General features: G+C 37.6%; 1 protein-coding gene across 2 annotated transcripts in view; it reads left to right on the top strand.

Moving 5' to 3' along the window:
- The first annotated feature begins 1442 nt into the window (after positions 1-1442).
- arid3a (AT-rich interactive domain 3A) overlaps positions 1443-16887 on the top strand; it is an 80538-nt gene continuing 65093 nt past the window's right edge. For both annotated transcript variants that reach the window (XM_007560556.2, XM_007560554.2), the window contains exon 1: positions 1443-1818. The gene's annotated coding sequence lies outside the window, so the exon portion shown is untranslated. The remainder of the gene's footprint in view (positions 1819-16887) is intronic.

Genomic DNA, 16887 nt, shown 5'->3' with positions numbered 1-16887 from the left:
AGAGCTGCTGCTGACTGACTGACCTGTTGTTAAGTGGTAAAAGGTACAAGGGACAAGTTAAATATATGAATATGTTGGTCATTTATTTCCTTAATACATTAAATGCTAATGAAATGGAGGCAAACAGTAGTTAGTAGCTAAGCTAACTATGCTAAATGGTTGATAATCTCACACAGTCTACTCACCTCTCTTGGAGAAAAACTGGGTTATAAATTAACACTCTTATCTTTTTCTCTCTCTCCCTCTCTCTATTTTTTTATTTTTTTGAAAACCTGATTTTCTAACTTTTCTTAGCAGCACAGTAACTGCCACAATCGTTCTTGTTTCTTACTGTCTGCTGCTAACAGCGTCAATCTCAAGCGCTCCAAGCAGGAGCGAACCATTTAAAGCAGGTAGGGGATTTTCAGGGCAAATGTGGATGTGTGTTTTTTGATCTGAATATTACATTTTTACTGCTAAAACAATCTTCAAAAATACAATATCATTCATTTTGTAATTGACAGGGCCCCGATTTTTTAAATTTATTTTTTTATTTCTATGAACAAAAAATAAATTGGTCATGGCTCCTAGAATTGTCATCACTTTTACCCCCTTTATCGCGCCCTGCATGTATGTGTCATGCTATATCAGCGATAACATCATTAGTGGTCGATATTAGTCTTTTGTTTTTATATCAGTTTCGGTCAGATAAATAAAACCAGGCAGATGTTAACAATCAAAACTTGATTTCATCTTGTTGCCATTTGTTTCTGGTAGTTTGTCTTCCAAAGTTTTCAAAACGGTACAGAAATATATGATATTGGTATATTGGTTATTAGCCAAAACAGGAATATTAAAATCGGATATTGATATCGGCCCAAATTTTCATATGGGTGCATCCCTTATTTTTTTCAATGTTGCTAAAACTGGAAAGAAAAATAAATTTAAAAAAATTTATTTTGCGCATAAAAACTAGTGAATTTTTCCAAATAGTTGTGGTTTTTGAAATATCTCTGCTTTTGTAGGTTGTTTAATAAAAACAAAGACGTGATTTATTTCCAATTTCATACATATAAGACACATACTTAAATAGAATTGGGATTTTAATGATTGAAAGCCTCAAATTTATTTTACATGCATGCATTTATTAGGTGCAAAATTATGACCACAAATGTTCCTCTCCCTGGTTTGCAGCATTATAAAGCCACCAGAGTTTGTTGCCAAAAAGCATGCAACTTATATTATATAATTTTTATTTAATGACAGTTCTAGTTTCATTTTTCACACATGCATTGATATGCATGTGTGAAATCCAGCAGGTATAGATAGGTAAGACGTATAGTACGTTTGTGCAACATACAGCGCCAGCTCTCTCCGGGCCCGTTTTACAGTTCACACCCTCGCTTTTACCGTCATACTCCGCTGCAGGGGGTGGGGGTACACCGGGGGGGCCGGCCCCTGCTGATTCAGAGGTTAGGAATTTGCATCTGATTGCTGTTTGTCAACCAATGATGTGACTGTGCAGGCTGGGAGAGTGTCTCCACGCCTCTCTCATGCTCTGTCTCAGTCAGAGCCAGGCTCCGAAACTCTGAAAATACGATTCAGAGCCGAATGCGTGGATATCATGCAGCCAGTCACATGAAACCACTTGATTTTTAGCCGATATACATACACACGAACCACCTCTCATTTTACACCGAGTTTGGTGCCTTCTTTTTTTTTTTTAATTATCCACTTCCTCTGATCTGAAGAGGAGACCACGAATCAAGACAGACGGGAGAAAACAGGAATGTTTCTTCCGCTTCCAAACAGTGAGAAAATCGAACGGAAGCCGATGTGGTAAGGTTGCATTTGTATTCCTTCTGCTTTATTTATTCCCGTGCAGACTGTGTTATGTCTACACCTTCAAATTATTCTCTGTTTTCAACTTATTTACTTTGCTTGAGTAATCAATTAAAGAACGCTATTATTTTTCTTGTTTAATAAGATCGATGAATTATCAAATGACTGATCAATAACCTATAGCAAATGCGGCGGATGGATTTGAGTGCTATGAGTCATCAAACGTATAGACGTTAACCTACGCTGAGTGGACGGGCACTATTTTTTTATTATAAATTTTCAAAAAAGTATATGATATATGATTACTATATTCAAAATTTGGAAGGGTTTTGATTTATTTACTTATATTGAAATTATAGGCAACAAAAAATTATTGAAACTATTTAGGTTGATGTTTTGAAGTTCTGTTTTTAACCTCGGACGGTAACTAACGTTCGAAAACTGACCGTTTTGTTTGCTAGCTAATTTAGTAAATATTACATGATTGTTTACAATATCAGGCTGTCTTTTTCACAGCAGGTCAACAACAAATAAACAAGTATACAATTCTGACCAACAGTAGACACAAAAACTACTTATTAGAGTTATTCTATTTGAATTATTCATTCTAATTTTTGTTTAGCTAATGGGGGTGACGCATCCGTTCCAGAAGGTTGAATTTCAGAACGCCATTTAAACATCCGCTTCAGGATTGCATACCATAAGCACGTTCAACTGCCCTTTCACTGACATAAAGAAGTCAGTGTATGACTGCACCCACCACCATGCATTTAAATAGAGCCGTGCCTACCTAAAATGTCTTACTGTGGGTCACATTTGAGGTCTGGAGGTAGGCCAACAAGTGTTGCTTGCCATAACAAACAAACAAATCTGAAAGAGTTTCAAAATAACTTTTAAATAGTAGCTAAAGCATGTGTGTGTGTATGTTTAAAAAGCAAGATTGTTATGTCATTTCAAAAACAAAAAAAAAAATTAATTACTCCTTTTACATACTATACAAAACAAAACAAATAACTTTTTAATTTTCTGCAGTCTCAGGGTTTAGTCCAGTGACATGTAAGTCATTTAATTCACCCAAAAATCCTTGCTGTATGTTATTATTTTAAGTAAAGTAAAACATGGAAGTTCACTACTGAAATTAAAATCTTCATCTGTGTCATTAATAATCTCGATAATGAATAATAGTGTGGGTATGTTTGTTTTACGTTATTGTTTCAAATTCCTGAAACTGAAAACCACAAGAGTAAAAAAAGCTATTTTTGAATTGACAGAATAGTCAGTTGTTTAAATGACATTAAAAATTAAATGAAAGAAAATGGCCACCACTCACTCCCTGAGATCAACAATATTAATGGGGGAACTGGCGATTTAAATAGAGAGCAAAGAAACTGTCAGCTTAATGTTATTTACCATATTCATTATATTATGATTTGGGACTGCTGTTTCAGTTCCCCCCAGTTATGGTTATAATAGGCCCTGGAATAATTTCCACCTTCACTACTTCATACCCACCTTTGGTGCCATTTTATTTTGGTTATAATTCCCAGTTTACAGTACTTATTTTTACTTATTTACGGTTTAAATCCCAAGGGATCTCCTTCAACTACATCCTATATAATAGAATCACATAGCCACATTTTCTAACATATTCAGCAAGTAGTTTGTACAAAATTCCTTTAAATTGTTGGTTGTCAAAGTGAGTGCTTAACATAACTCTTGATGGGTGTGGCTAGACATATGGTCTCTATGAAACTCTGAACTATCGAAGCATTAAGTGGCAAAGGGGTGAAACTACTTTACACCCCTTTTACACTGCCAGAGAATTTTGTCATCAACATTTGACATGTCTTTGGATCTGTATAACTGGTGTCATAACTTTCCAAACTCAACTAAGTGGCTGAAACAGTAAATACCATTAGGAGTTCAGACCATGTTTACTGTTAGTGGATGATATAGAAATTAGGATATACCTCTCAAACATGGTGAGAGGTCAGAAATATACCATGATAGAAACAATATTACATTCCAGGTGTTAGATGTTGCAAGCTTTTTCATCTGGCTATTAAAGCCAGTATATATGGCAGCACTCATCAACGTTTATGTAAACAAAGCTTGCCCTGCCTATAGAGTAAATATCATACTGAGGGTCATTGCTAGAAACTAAGAGTGCCTATAAGGGATGAATGCTTAAGCTAGCTTATGTTTGGGGTAACAGTTGACAGAGTGATAGAGGCAAGATAAATGAGAGTTCATATAAAAATTAAAGTCAAATTGTAAAGTTCTGATTTCTAAAAGTTTTGGTTGTAACAACCACTAAACTCTCTAATTTGTCAGCAGTACGTTTGTACTGCTGAGAAATCAAAACATTTGGGAATGACAGACTCTTCCCTCTGAGCCACAACAGTGTAGTAGTGGAAATATCCGCTGCGTATAATAACTGAGTATTCCCCTGTGTGGCGTCAGCCAACATAAACTAGGTCAGCAGACTTCTCATTCCAAAAAAAAAAAAAAAAGTTCAAGAGGTCCTTATACTGTAGTTTTTTCTTCTTTTTTTCACTGGAGAATTGGCTCGGTTACACAAAGCTGTCAAACCTCACAGCCACATCCAAAACTGGCTGGCGTTCTGGCATTTGGTCTGTGGCCAGTGTTAAAGTTTCTCACCAAGAGGCTGGGGGTGGGAGAGTGCAGCCACAGGAAGCAGGTTTTGTTTTAAAGGCATGTTTAGTTCTTTGTCTTAATGACCTTCAGCATGCACATTCAGAAAGGAATTACAGCTGCTTTCAGTGGAGATTTTCTGGTTTGGTCTAAACAATGACGTCAACTGGTTTTCCCCCCGTCCTGTTAAAAGGTTTGGTCAAATAATAGCCCTGTTTGAGAATTTCATATTACTGAAGTTCTTCATGAACTGTGTTACTGTGACATCACTAGTAGAAAGTTATAAAAAGGCTCATTCAATAGAAGTGTTGCCACAGACTGGAGGTAAATGTGGAAGTTGAAAACAAGGAAAGGGATGAAGAAAGAGAGGTGCTATTTCTTATTTTGCAACAGAAGTAGTCTTCCAGTCTGTGGCTTGTTGTTGGTAGATAAAAGAAAGTGTCAGCTGCTGAATTGCAGAACGTGGAACAGTCTTGGGAGAGATTTCTTTGCCCTTATCACACCCGCCACCCCACTGTGGGCCAATCACCTTAGCAAAAAAAATGCCTTGCTAATCTCTTTGGTCCAATCTGGCATATGGTATCCTTCCTCTGACCGGTACTGCCCCTTCGCACCAGTGTTTCCAGTGGAGAGAAATGCTGCTGCAGCAAGCAGTTGGGGGTGGGGTATCCAGGGCATTTCCGCTGTGATTGGCCCTGCGTGGATTAGAAACGTATGAGAGGTGATCAGGTTCAGCTATTAAAAGGCCTCCTTTCGCTATTGTGTGCACGGCTTGTTACTAAACTTAAAGACCTGTATGCTGCTCTTTATTTGAAGAACTTTTGCCTAGGTTGTAGTTTTATGGAGACTTCTCTTCCTTTCAACTCAAAGTGTTAAAATAGGAGCAGACGTTGACCTGATGAATAAACCAGGCCTTGGGACTGCACACATTGCAGGATTTTGGAGGTTAATAATAATCAAAAGCTCTACGGGGTGTAGAGTGTTGGTGTCTGAAAGAAATCTCACATTTTCATCACCGTTATAGTTTACAATGCCAGTATTGGCTGGAAAGATGTTTTACTCCAGGAAGAAAAGGTGGAACAGTATACAATGGGAAATATATGCAAAATAAAGAGTCTTCCTAAAATGTTAGTGGTATATGACAACCCCTCCAAAACGGTTAAAAGGGGGTTGTGATCGGTTTAACGGAGCGAGCACCTTTGGAAAGAAAAAAATCTAGGTTTTCAAAAAGTTTTTCATGCCTAGACAAAGACAAGAACCAGCCAATTTTAAATTACTATAAAAAATATTTATGGCTGTCCATTTCAGAGAGAAGATTTAAAAAAGTTATGGTATAAAGACAACTAATGGGTTCTGTGCTGAACGTGTCTTTTTTCCCCAGTCTGTTCTACAGTAGACCAACATCTATTCGTGGTTCAGCGTTCACGGATTCAGCTGTTCGATGACTGATCTGTGGAATGCATCTCTAAATTATTAGCAGGAAATCTGTCTATTTGCAGATTATTTTCACAGAACGAAACACAAAGACTCAAAAGAAAAGCTAGATACACCTACATTCAGAGCGAAGAGAAGGAAGACCGTAGATATTAGACTCTAGTGTGCTAATACGGTTTCCACTGTATGTTTTAATCCATACCAAGTTATATTTGGTGTTTAAACTATTAAAATAGGCAGTTTTAAGAGTTTTAGAGGGAGTCTCAAGTATTTTGATATTTCGGCTACTACACTTCGCCAATTAATGCTAATAATATGCACCCAAAGCTTTACAGCTATATGTCTAGTTAATGTTTTCTTTGACTGTATTGACAATAGAGTACCACTGTTCTGTCCCTCCCCCACTTGTTGCTTAGCACAACTACTTTGCTGTGTAAAGAAGTTCTTTTTCTCTCACTCCTGTAAAAGGCAAATTCAGCTGCTTGGAAAAATGTCCTGTTGTGAAAAACTTTGGTAGTCATGGAAACTGAAAGGGGGGCCACAAATTACTCTTATAAAATTTTATTTGTTTTGAAACTGCAGTTGGCATGTTACGAGCGACGTGTCTATTAAGCAGCCGATGGGAGTTTGACTACCAAAGCAGATAGTCTGACTAATAAAAAAGCTGATACTCAGCAAAAAACATAGTACTCTGTTGAAAACTAAATGGTAAACTAAATTTAGTGGGTGGTTGTTTTATATTTTTGTTTAAGTAGGTGTATGAACACACATACACAACAGCTTTAAGGTACCATTATAATTGTGATCATCAATCAGTAACTTTAGCAGCAGTAGAAACTTTGTGTAAATAACGTGATAACATGAAACTAGACATGGGGCCCACTAGTTATTTCCATGGTATAATAAAACCACAGGTCTGCTGTAACACAAAGATTTAAAAGTAAATTATGCGCCTCGGAATACTATTTTTTTTTGTGTTGTTGTTTTTTAGGATTTCCAAACAGCTCATAGTTTAGCAACTGGTGTTTTTTAAACTTTCTCAAGCGTTTTGTGTTTTTCTTTTAATTATTTTATTGGTCAGAAAAAAAAAAGAGGAAGAGGAATAGATTTTGCAAATAAGATAAAAGACTTACTTTACTGAGCAGTGTTGGCTTTCTTGTGTGTTGTCACAGGAAAAAACATTCACACATCACTAATTACCTTAACTGTTGCAACCCAGAATGTGATCTTCATTTGATGCTGTTTCTTTTCTGGGCTTTTTTTAGTTACCCGGTGACACATGAGGTGCTGCTTGACCACATCTGTTTTCTAGTTTCTGGTGATTCGTCCTCTAGTTCTTCTTGTCGATACTGTGTTGTTGTCTCTCTTGACCTGGTCTTTTCTTGGAAGATGTCAAATCTAATTCCTATTCACGGAGACATATTGTGTAATAGTCCTGTTTATCAAAACAAGTCAAAGTTCTTCCTGGTGTCTTAAGTATGTGTTGATGTTTGTTCAATTCACGTCTCTGTTTGCACAATAAAATGTCGTTTTATGGGGTGAAATCCACCCGGCTTCCTGTCACAACAGACTCAGGCTGATCTCGACCGAAAAGGATGTTTGAAAAACGTTTGGAAGCCGAAAGTGTAGCATGCAAATAGAGCGCCGAGTTTGCCTCCGGGCACCACGGCTGAGTGAGCTGCAGTCAGTGGCAGTTTGCCACTAAACTGGTTAGTGGCTATGAATTAATGACAGGCAAACATGCAGGGACAAGACAGGCAGGTCTGTTTGTTTTCTTATGATCAAACTACACAATAATCCTTTACGGGGTTGTAGAGGTTGTTTTCTTTTAGGTTGTCACTGTTTAAGTTGCTTTCCAAAGCCTCTGGGTGTGGTAGGATTAGAACATTTCAATACAAACCCACCTGCAGATATCGGCTTGCACTGTGTTGCATTCAATGTGCGCATTCTTTTAGCACCCAAGCTGTCCTGCTAATAGAGAAAGTCGAGGCCAAGCGGTTTGGCTATCTATCAGTTGTTCTCGTGCCAAAACCTACTTCTTTACTGCATGACACATACTGCTGGATTTCTGCTATTCATTCAGAAATAAGCGTGAGGAAACCTTAAGCTGTTTCATTCGAGGGGGAATCCCATGGAGGCTGACTGTGACGCAGGTGGGAGGAAGGCTGCAGAAGTTTCGGGATGCCCTGCAGTTCCTGAACCAGACTGCCACGGTGTGGGCTTTCCATACACGGTCCGCGGCTGCCTCTGGGTGCAGCGGCAGTCTGCCCAGATACCAGCACGCAGCTGCAGCATGCTGACACGTCCGTCAAACGTGGAACATTTGTGTTTTATATTTGTGTCAGCAGGCAGTGACAGCCGTCCTCCGGTAATCAAAGCTAATTTAATCAGATCCATTTCCCCCGTCAGCAGATAAAGATTTTTTTTATAGACGCCAGAGTGCCTGCACATAAAACTTTAACCCTCATTTTGCCCTTCAGCGGCAACCTTTATCCAGGATGTCTCCGAGTGTGACACGTACAGCTCTTTTATTTACGATTTCCACTCGTTCATCTTATCTGTAAAGACAAAAACAACACGATTGTTGAAGATCACAATGCAGTGACGCAATTGCAAAGCCGTATAAACTAACAAGTTGATCCAGTTTTTATGGTATTCAGTCAAGTGTTCAAACCCCCTACTCCACCTCTCCCTCACGAGATGAATCATCTTCATACCAACAGTCTGGAGTGTCAGCAGCAGCGCGTCCGACGCTGCAAGCCGTAACATGCAAGTCCTGCATCCAGAGTCGTAGTTTTTCACCACAAATTATCTTTTATTGCTGAAATTCACCTTAAAATCTCACACCACCACGTTAAGCACAGATGCAGCATTAAGTAGCTCAATTAAGTAGTGAGAGATTTACCAAAAAAACAAACTTTTTTAACTTTGTATTGTCTTTTCGAGACTATTTTCAACTAATATAATTGTAGTTGCATAATGATACAAATTAGCCCTCACAAACACAAATAAACCTTAATTTTGTACAGAACACTCCACACTGGAACTGGAAGATACTTTAAATATACAAAATAAAACACAAAAGCCAAATTAAAAAAATAATTGCTTAACTAAATAAAAAGTGCACACAACCAAAATCTTAATAAAATGGATTACAAGGTTTCTGTAAACATGATTACTCTTAAAAAAATATTAATAATCAGAAATCCAATAATCATTTATCATCATTTAAATTTATCATGCAATTACTTGATTAATCTCTTATTACAATATTTGCATTAAGATTATGAACTATTTTTAGAAAGGTTTCTTGTTTAAACAGGAAAAGAACAGAAGCTGAATTCAACAGGGAATGTACTTAATGTTCAAAACAAATGCAATCAGGTTTCCATAATTTGGTTATTTATTATTTTCTTGATTCTTTTGAATATGTTCTGTCTTTCCATACCGAGATTGAAAAACATACAGATTTTTACTATTTCTGCTTTCTTATTGCTCATTTTAATATCATAGAAAGACAACCTCACTTTACAAATGATCTTTTTCAATAAGGGAAAAAAATCTATCCAAATTAAGGCCTTAAATAGAAACTGTCTGACAATATGAAGTAGGCTAAAGGGGTTGGGGAAAAAAGCAAAGATCTAATCTGAATCAGGTAATCACAAACCTGAAACCGCTGTGAACTGTAAGGTGTGACGCTGGATTACGTGGTGATGATCTACAAAGAGGAGACGGTTTCAGAAGCAGCAGGAGTTCATGTGAGCAGACACACCACATGATTTGCAAAATCCGTCTGATCTGAGAAATATGTTGCTCAGCAACGTCTGATCAGATACTAGCATGTTGAGGACGATGATTTACTTGTATTTAAAGCAATGCGTGGATTTGAACAGCCTGAATGAGGATCTCAACATGAGCTCAGCTCGTCTTATACGTGATTGCTGTGAGTTGTAAACCCCCGGGGTTCCCTAATCACAGAATATGCTGTGTAAGGACACACAGCGCCTGATCACAGCGGATCAACTTATATGATGTAGACGAACAAAGTAATCCGCAACGGGAGGCTCGTGGATGAATGTTTGTTGTGGGCTAAAGTCACTGACATCTGTCAGTCTGTAACGCCTACAGGGACATTTCCAAGGCAAACATCTGTGAGAATCACTCCACAAATGGGGAATACATGAAAAAGTGGTAAAATTACAGTTTGATATGGTTATGGGATGGTCTGCGGTTGCTTTGCTGCTTCAGGTTGTGGATGACTTGCTAGAAGAGATGGAAATCCAACAGGAGAAAGCCAATCAACTGGAGCGTACTTGGGTTATGCAGCAAAGCACAGCTCCATGTACACCCAACATGTGACCTAGTCAAAGTCAGAACTTAAATTTAGGGATGCACCAATACAGATATCTGAGGTTTAGTAGTGGCCGATTCTGATCAGATACAGAAAAACAGCTTAAAATACACTGAATTACAAATTTATTAGGTAACTACGCCACAGTTCAGTACACCAAGGGCTTCATAAGGTTGATCAAACATATAAAAACAACTTTAATTTGTTCACACAGTGAGTCAGCACAATTAAGATTATAACAGCCATTGTAAAATAAGCAATACAGAAACTGAAACAAAAACTATAGGCTGTCTACTTTGGTCAAACATGTAAAAATAAAGTTTCTTTCAAACAGTTCAGATGGTCAATTAATAATTCTTAGTTTAATGTAAAATAAATAATAAAGCATTTCTCAAAGCACAAAGCATAGAATTAGACTGAATAGATCTGTCCTTATAGATTGGAAACATACCAAATCTAGAGGGGTTTTTTTTCAATATTGGAACCGATACAGATATTAATATTGGATTGGTGCATTCCTACTTAAATACAAATAAAATTCTGTAGCATTGGGGGTAAACAGACCGTTCATGCTTAAAAAAACTCTAATTTGGCTGAATTAAAACTGTTCTATGAGAAGAACAGGTCCAAATTCCCCCAAGAAGATGTAAATGACTCATTGTCAGTTATTGTGACCACTTGAGTGCGGTTGCTGCTGCCAAGGTTGCCTTCAGCTGAGAGGCATTTACTGCATCACATCAAACCACTTTGGTATCATTTTTTTTTTCTTTGCAAACTTAACAATTTGAAACTTTAGTCTGGATGTCTTTGTTTGATAGCATTTTTATCTTTATGACCTCAAACACGTTTGACTGAAACAAGAGTAAAATGCATTAGGAGTAGAGCTGGACGACAAAGGTGAAAAACGTATCACCATACAAGGGTTTTAGTCGATATCGATAATTATTCAATCGGTTTTTTTTGTTTTAAAAATTTTAAATACTGTCAAACTGGCGATGTAGCACGTCCTCTTTTATCCACGTGTTTTTTATTTTTAAGCAATTATAAGACATGGTGGTGAAACCTTGAACTGCTACTGCGCCAGTTACTCAACAGGTTGTTGCTAGGTAACCAAAGAATGGTTGAGTTGCTAGGTAACCAAAGAATGGTTGAGTTAAAGTTACTCCCTAATCTGTTCCGGAAACTCAATCAGGATTTATTTTTTAAACATCAACTAAGTGTAACATATTTATCTATATAAAGTAAAATACTACTTGTTATGAGGATCTATTTTCCAAGAGAATGTTATAATTTTCTGAATGACTAAAGACTAGAGGAAAAAAAAAAAAACCCTCCCTAGAAGTATTTATTTTAGCACATGCGTAAATTAGCCGCAGTTAGCCATGAGACGTTGAGCGGCTAAAGCCTTTCCTCCGCCTACATTCCCCAGAATGCTGTGCGGTTCTGGATCAGAGTTGAGAGAAATTATTGAATATTCTGTCAGACATATTTTCTGTTGATATTGATCTCATGTCTATCACAGTACACATTGTTATTGATTTATTGTCCAGCCCTAGTTAAGGAGGCAAATCATTTTTCACATCTTTCTAATCAAAGAAGGAAGGCAGGACAACAATTCAGCAGGAGTGAATCTTTGTTTGCTCACACCAAGGCGAACCTCAGAATAATGACGGCAGCGGTTTGCAATGGTGACTCGCATCGGTCTCTCTAAGAATGGGCTGTGAGCTGCCGTCACATGAGATTTATGTTTGCTCCCATAATGCTTGTGTCTCCATGTCAAGACTTTATGTGCATTTGTAACATGGCAAGGTCAATATCCACCAGCAAGCTGGCCTACATAATGGTTCTCCTTTCAGCTGAATCAGCAGAGATTTTTTGTTTCTATATGAACATCCAGACAATGGCTGAAGAAGTGCTTTCATGTCCAGAAGACAAACTAGCTTTCTGTTGATCAGTTTTTCTTCGTCAATAGATGTCCAGTTGTGCCTAGATCCCCAAACTTTTAATTGTGGACAGTTCTGGGTTCAGTCTTGCTAACATCTTACTCAGAGTTAATTTCTCCGAATTGGATTAGACAACGATGTCAAACTCATTTTCATTTTGGACCAAATCAAGATTGAGTGTTCTTACAGGGCCAGTCGTGCCAGAATGTGCTGATAAAACCCATTAACAAATTGTTAAAATACTGATAAATACCCATCTTTGCATTTTATAAGTCCTTTAAATTCAATGTTTTTTCACTTTGTTCAATTCCTTCAGGATTTTGAGATGGATTTTGTGATTTTTTTTTTTTTTGCAATTAAAATCACAAATATATAAATAGTTTCAAGGAGTTTTGCAAGACTTGCATTTATGTATGACGTTAATTGACGTAATTGTCGATCACGGGCGTACTAATCACTTGACATCAAATAAGGCTGAGGCAGCAGTGTTGTAAAAGTACTTAATACTTCCAGCTTACAGGTGGAAGTTAGTGGTCAGTAAACCCAATGTTTGTGATCATTTTTGCGAAAATTTGCAAAAAGCTTACAGTTGTGCATTAGCAGGAACAAATGTGGGAATCTGAATCGATCACAGAAAACTGGATGGACTGATTGGTCTTGAGAGCCACACCTAAAGCTACGGTGGGCCACATTTGGGCCCGTGGCCTTGAGTTTGACACATGTGGATTGGAGAATCCAGTGTGTCTTTCCAAGTGAAATACAAAATGAAAACTCTTAAATCCGGCGCTCTGTATATTTCTGTGTAGAGTTGGCGCATTCAGCCCATTCACGTGGTCAGCAGCGACGGCACAAATCTCTGTTTGGTCCCTGTTGCTCAGGTGGTGCGAGTCAGCTGCTTGATATATGGCTGCTGGGAAGCAGATCGCTGGATTATTTTTTGTTATATGCCTCCTTAATTTATAGCATGGCTGGGGCTAATCAGATTTGGTTTGCTGTATTGCCTTGCCTGGCTGGAGGAGGTCAGTGGAAAATGCGTGACCAGCCTGTGCGACACTTCCTCAATGATCTTGTTGTTGGTGTAGTGGGGCTCAATGGAGCCTGTGTTACTGCCTTACTTGGTAATACTGCAAGGAATGTGAGAGAGGGATTCATAATCAAGACCAGCACCACTGAGCAATGTTTTGCTTCTATGATCTTTGAGCCGATTTTTTATACCAAACGCAGGAATTGATCATAAAAATCATAAAAATTGATCATAAAAATCTTCCTTTGTTCCTAATTCTAGTCACTTTGGACACTAATGGGTTAAACCTACATATTAAATAAAGAAACGTACATGTTTACAACAATTCATTCATTTTTTATAAGTAACTACTTTACTGTTTGTAAAGGAAGATGATTATTTTTCTTCCTCACACTCTGAAGTTTTACAACAAATCATCTGAGGTAAATTTTTCTGTCTGTGTGATGTAATGAATGAATAATGATGTAATGATGTGATGTAATAAATAAAAACAAAATAAATGATTTCAAACTAGAAATTTTTTGTTAGTTTAAAGCTCCCCTTCAGTTGTTTGATGATAAATAAACATTTTTGCGCTCTTATGTTCTTCAGCCAGATTTTCCTTTCTAAGATAGAAATAAAAATGTAAAGAAATAAGTCTTATAGAGAATCTATGATGTCATTTCTTCTGAGTTTCTTCCAGCTGCTACAATTAAACCACAGTTTCTTTAAAAAGCTGAAAAATAATTAATTTAGTGAATTAAAAGTTGGTATTTCATATTTTCCAGGCAAATAGTTTCATTTTACAGCAAAAAAAGTAATTATGTTACGTACAGTTGTTATGAAAATCCTGTATATACTAAAAATAATAAGAAATTTGTCTTTGCATCAGACCTTAAAATGATCCTTCAGTATGTCATCACAATGCTTCTCCATGATGCCGTTTGCCATCGTTCTTTGGAGAGCTTTACTCAGTTTCAAGGATTTTATTACACAAGCTTGAATTTAAATTCAAAAATACTTTATTAATCCCAAAGGAAAATTAGATGTTGTTGAAACTCAATACAATGAGTCAAAACACCGAAGGTTTGCTTTCAATGAGGGAACGACATCGTAAAGCTCAAAAAAGTTAATTTTCCTTCATACCGCCCCTTTAATCAAATGTTTAATAAAATGTTCTTCAAGCTCAGTGTGAATAAAGTGTTTTACAGAGAAAAACAGTAAAACATTCCTTAGAGTGAAACAATAACAATCAAGTAACATCAAAATGAAAAAAAACAAGTAAAATGTAAAAACTACCTACAAAATAACCCAAATAACAGACATTTCAAAACCTCAAAGTGTCAATAAATCTGACAGAAACAACAAGCTAAATGTAGGCATTGAATATTTCAGTTCCAAAAGGAGAAGATGAGTTTGTTGATAGCACTGACCTGGCACCAGTATAAAGGCGTACCAGTCGTTTCAAAACACAAAATGTTTTCTTCCATGTTTTTCTTTTGTTCATCAACAGTTATTTCAAAAAGGGAAGCATATTCGGGTTTTCACACAAGCTTTTGGATACGGTAATTAACAAACTTTAAAGCCCACCTTAGACACAACTGCTTCCTTATGTGACGCAGCAAAAAAAAAAAAAGAACAATTCCCACCAAGCTGCCTATTAGAAAGACTCAACTTGTTCAAACAAAGGAAATATAAATAACACGGTTCTCAAAGAGAGAATATCTTCTGGTGCAACCACAAAAACAAATGTTGTGAGGATCCTGGACAGATTTCGTAAAAAAAAAAAAAAAAAAATTGCAGATCACAGTGAAATTTATCCTAAACATCAACTGAAAGGCCAGTCAATGAGGATGAAGCCCACAGGCTCATAGAAAAGGTGAAACCCGACTCGGTTCCACCAGTTCTGTTTGGAGAAATGGGCCAAAGCTCCAACAAACTACTGCAAGAAGCTTTTTAACTCTTCCAGACCGAACGGATGGGCGACAATCCAGCCACATTTGCAGTACCGTAATTCCACCACACGTTGTGCTCTCCAGTAAATATCAGGTTATTACGGTAATTTCACTCCCGCAGCAGCAGGGAGTGAAATTAATCTGAGAGGGACTCTTTTACTAGACGGTAAATTGCGAAAATAACTTGCTAGACATTGAAAGTTCCAGTTGTTATGGATAAATGGGCAAATATATATACTCACAGGACCTTTAAAGAACTGCGTACAATATATCCTGGATATAAAATATCCAGGTCTCTGGTACATAGAAATAATTTTGCGCATCCAATCTCCACTTTGGTTGCAATCTTTATAAGTAATTAGACTTTTCGTGTGGATTAGATGCCTAAACGCATTAAAATTTAGTTTCCCAGATATCTGGCTATGTATGGACTTGGCTTCACACTATGCAACAGAAACGGTCTTTTTTTTATTTATTGCATGTAAATATTTGGTTTCAAGTATCCATGAAAGGTCTGCTGCACTTAACTGAATGATAGAAATGATCTTAATCACCCAGATCTACATTGGTGCAAATAATGACAAGTCAGTTTTGCTAAGGGGTAGTAAAATCATTGTTACGACAGCTTACTTTAAAGAATGACAGAGCCAGTACCGCCCACAGAAACTCATTACGAACCTGCTGAAATCCAGGGGAAAGCGTTACAGTGTCACCCACATTGATCTACATGAACAGCCGAGGCGCCAGAGATGAAGCTGAACACTGGATTACCACTGTAAGGATCAGACTCTGTGATTTTCAGTCAACCAGAACAGACGTTTCATTTTAATGCATAGTTTCAGGTCTCACCCAGACCTCACCCAGCTTGTCTCAGACCGCACGGCTTGATCAGGCAACGAGACGGGTTCTTCTCTCACTGCATGAAAAAGCATCAAGCTGCTTTTTTATCCTCCTCAAGCTGAATCGCTAAATAATAGCTGCAATGAAAACAGTAAAGCCAGCGGCAGCAATGCATGACTTTCTCCTTTAGTGTTTTCGGTTTTGTATTGCTTGGAGTAACAAAGCATGTGGAAAGATCAAGACACCGAGGATTATGACGTCCACAGTCTTTGCATGCGGCCGCTCTTATATGCAGCTATATGTGTGTATGGCGGTGTGTGTCTCTTTATCTCATTTGGAATTAGACCCTTAGCTCTCGCTCTTATCACTCTGCCCTGTTTGCTCAGACCTCGCAATCTTCCACTTCTCAAATGTGGGTTTAGAAAAAAAGAGGATTAACCCATTAGCTCTTGTCGTTTCTACTTTATCCTTGATTCGGCCAACTGCTGAAGTTTCTTTGCCAGTTCCTCCGCCTGCCACATTCTCCGACAGGTGGTCTCCCGTTAGCCACCTAATGAGGCCTTTAAACGAGCTCTGAGGTCTGATTAATACTCACTGCTGTTATTTGAGGTATTGCTCCTCTTTTTGTGTTGTTTAAAAACAAGACGTGATGTGAACTTCTTGAATCGATGACAGGTAAGGAGCTTGTGCACTGATTGGTAATTAGGGCAAACTGGGAGGTCTCTAACTTAAGGAGATGTCGTTAATACCTCTGTGCAGGTAGGCTGCTGGAGGTGAAAGTGTAAGCAACAAAATGTGGCTTGAAATGGGAAAAATTAAATTTTGATGTGATGATTTAATCAGAAAACTGCATCTGGATGGAGTCTCACTGGCTGGGGGCCAATA

This window comes from Poecilia formosa, unplaced genomic scaffold (genome assembly GCF_000485575.1).
Source record: "Poecilia formosa unplaced genomic scaffold, Poecilia_formosa-5.1.2 Scaffold116, whole genome shotgun sequence".
Taxonomy (NCBI): domain Eukaryota; kingdom Metazoa; phylum Chordata; class Actinopteri; order Cyprinodontiformes; family Poeciliidae; genus Poecilia; species Poecilia formosa.
This window is presented reverse-complemented; position numbering and strand designations above follow the sequence as displayed.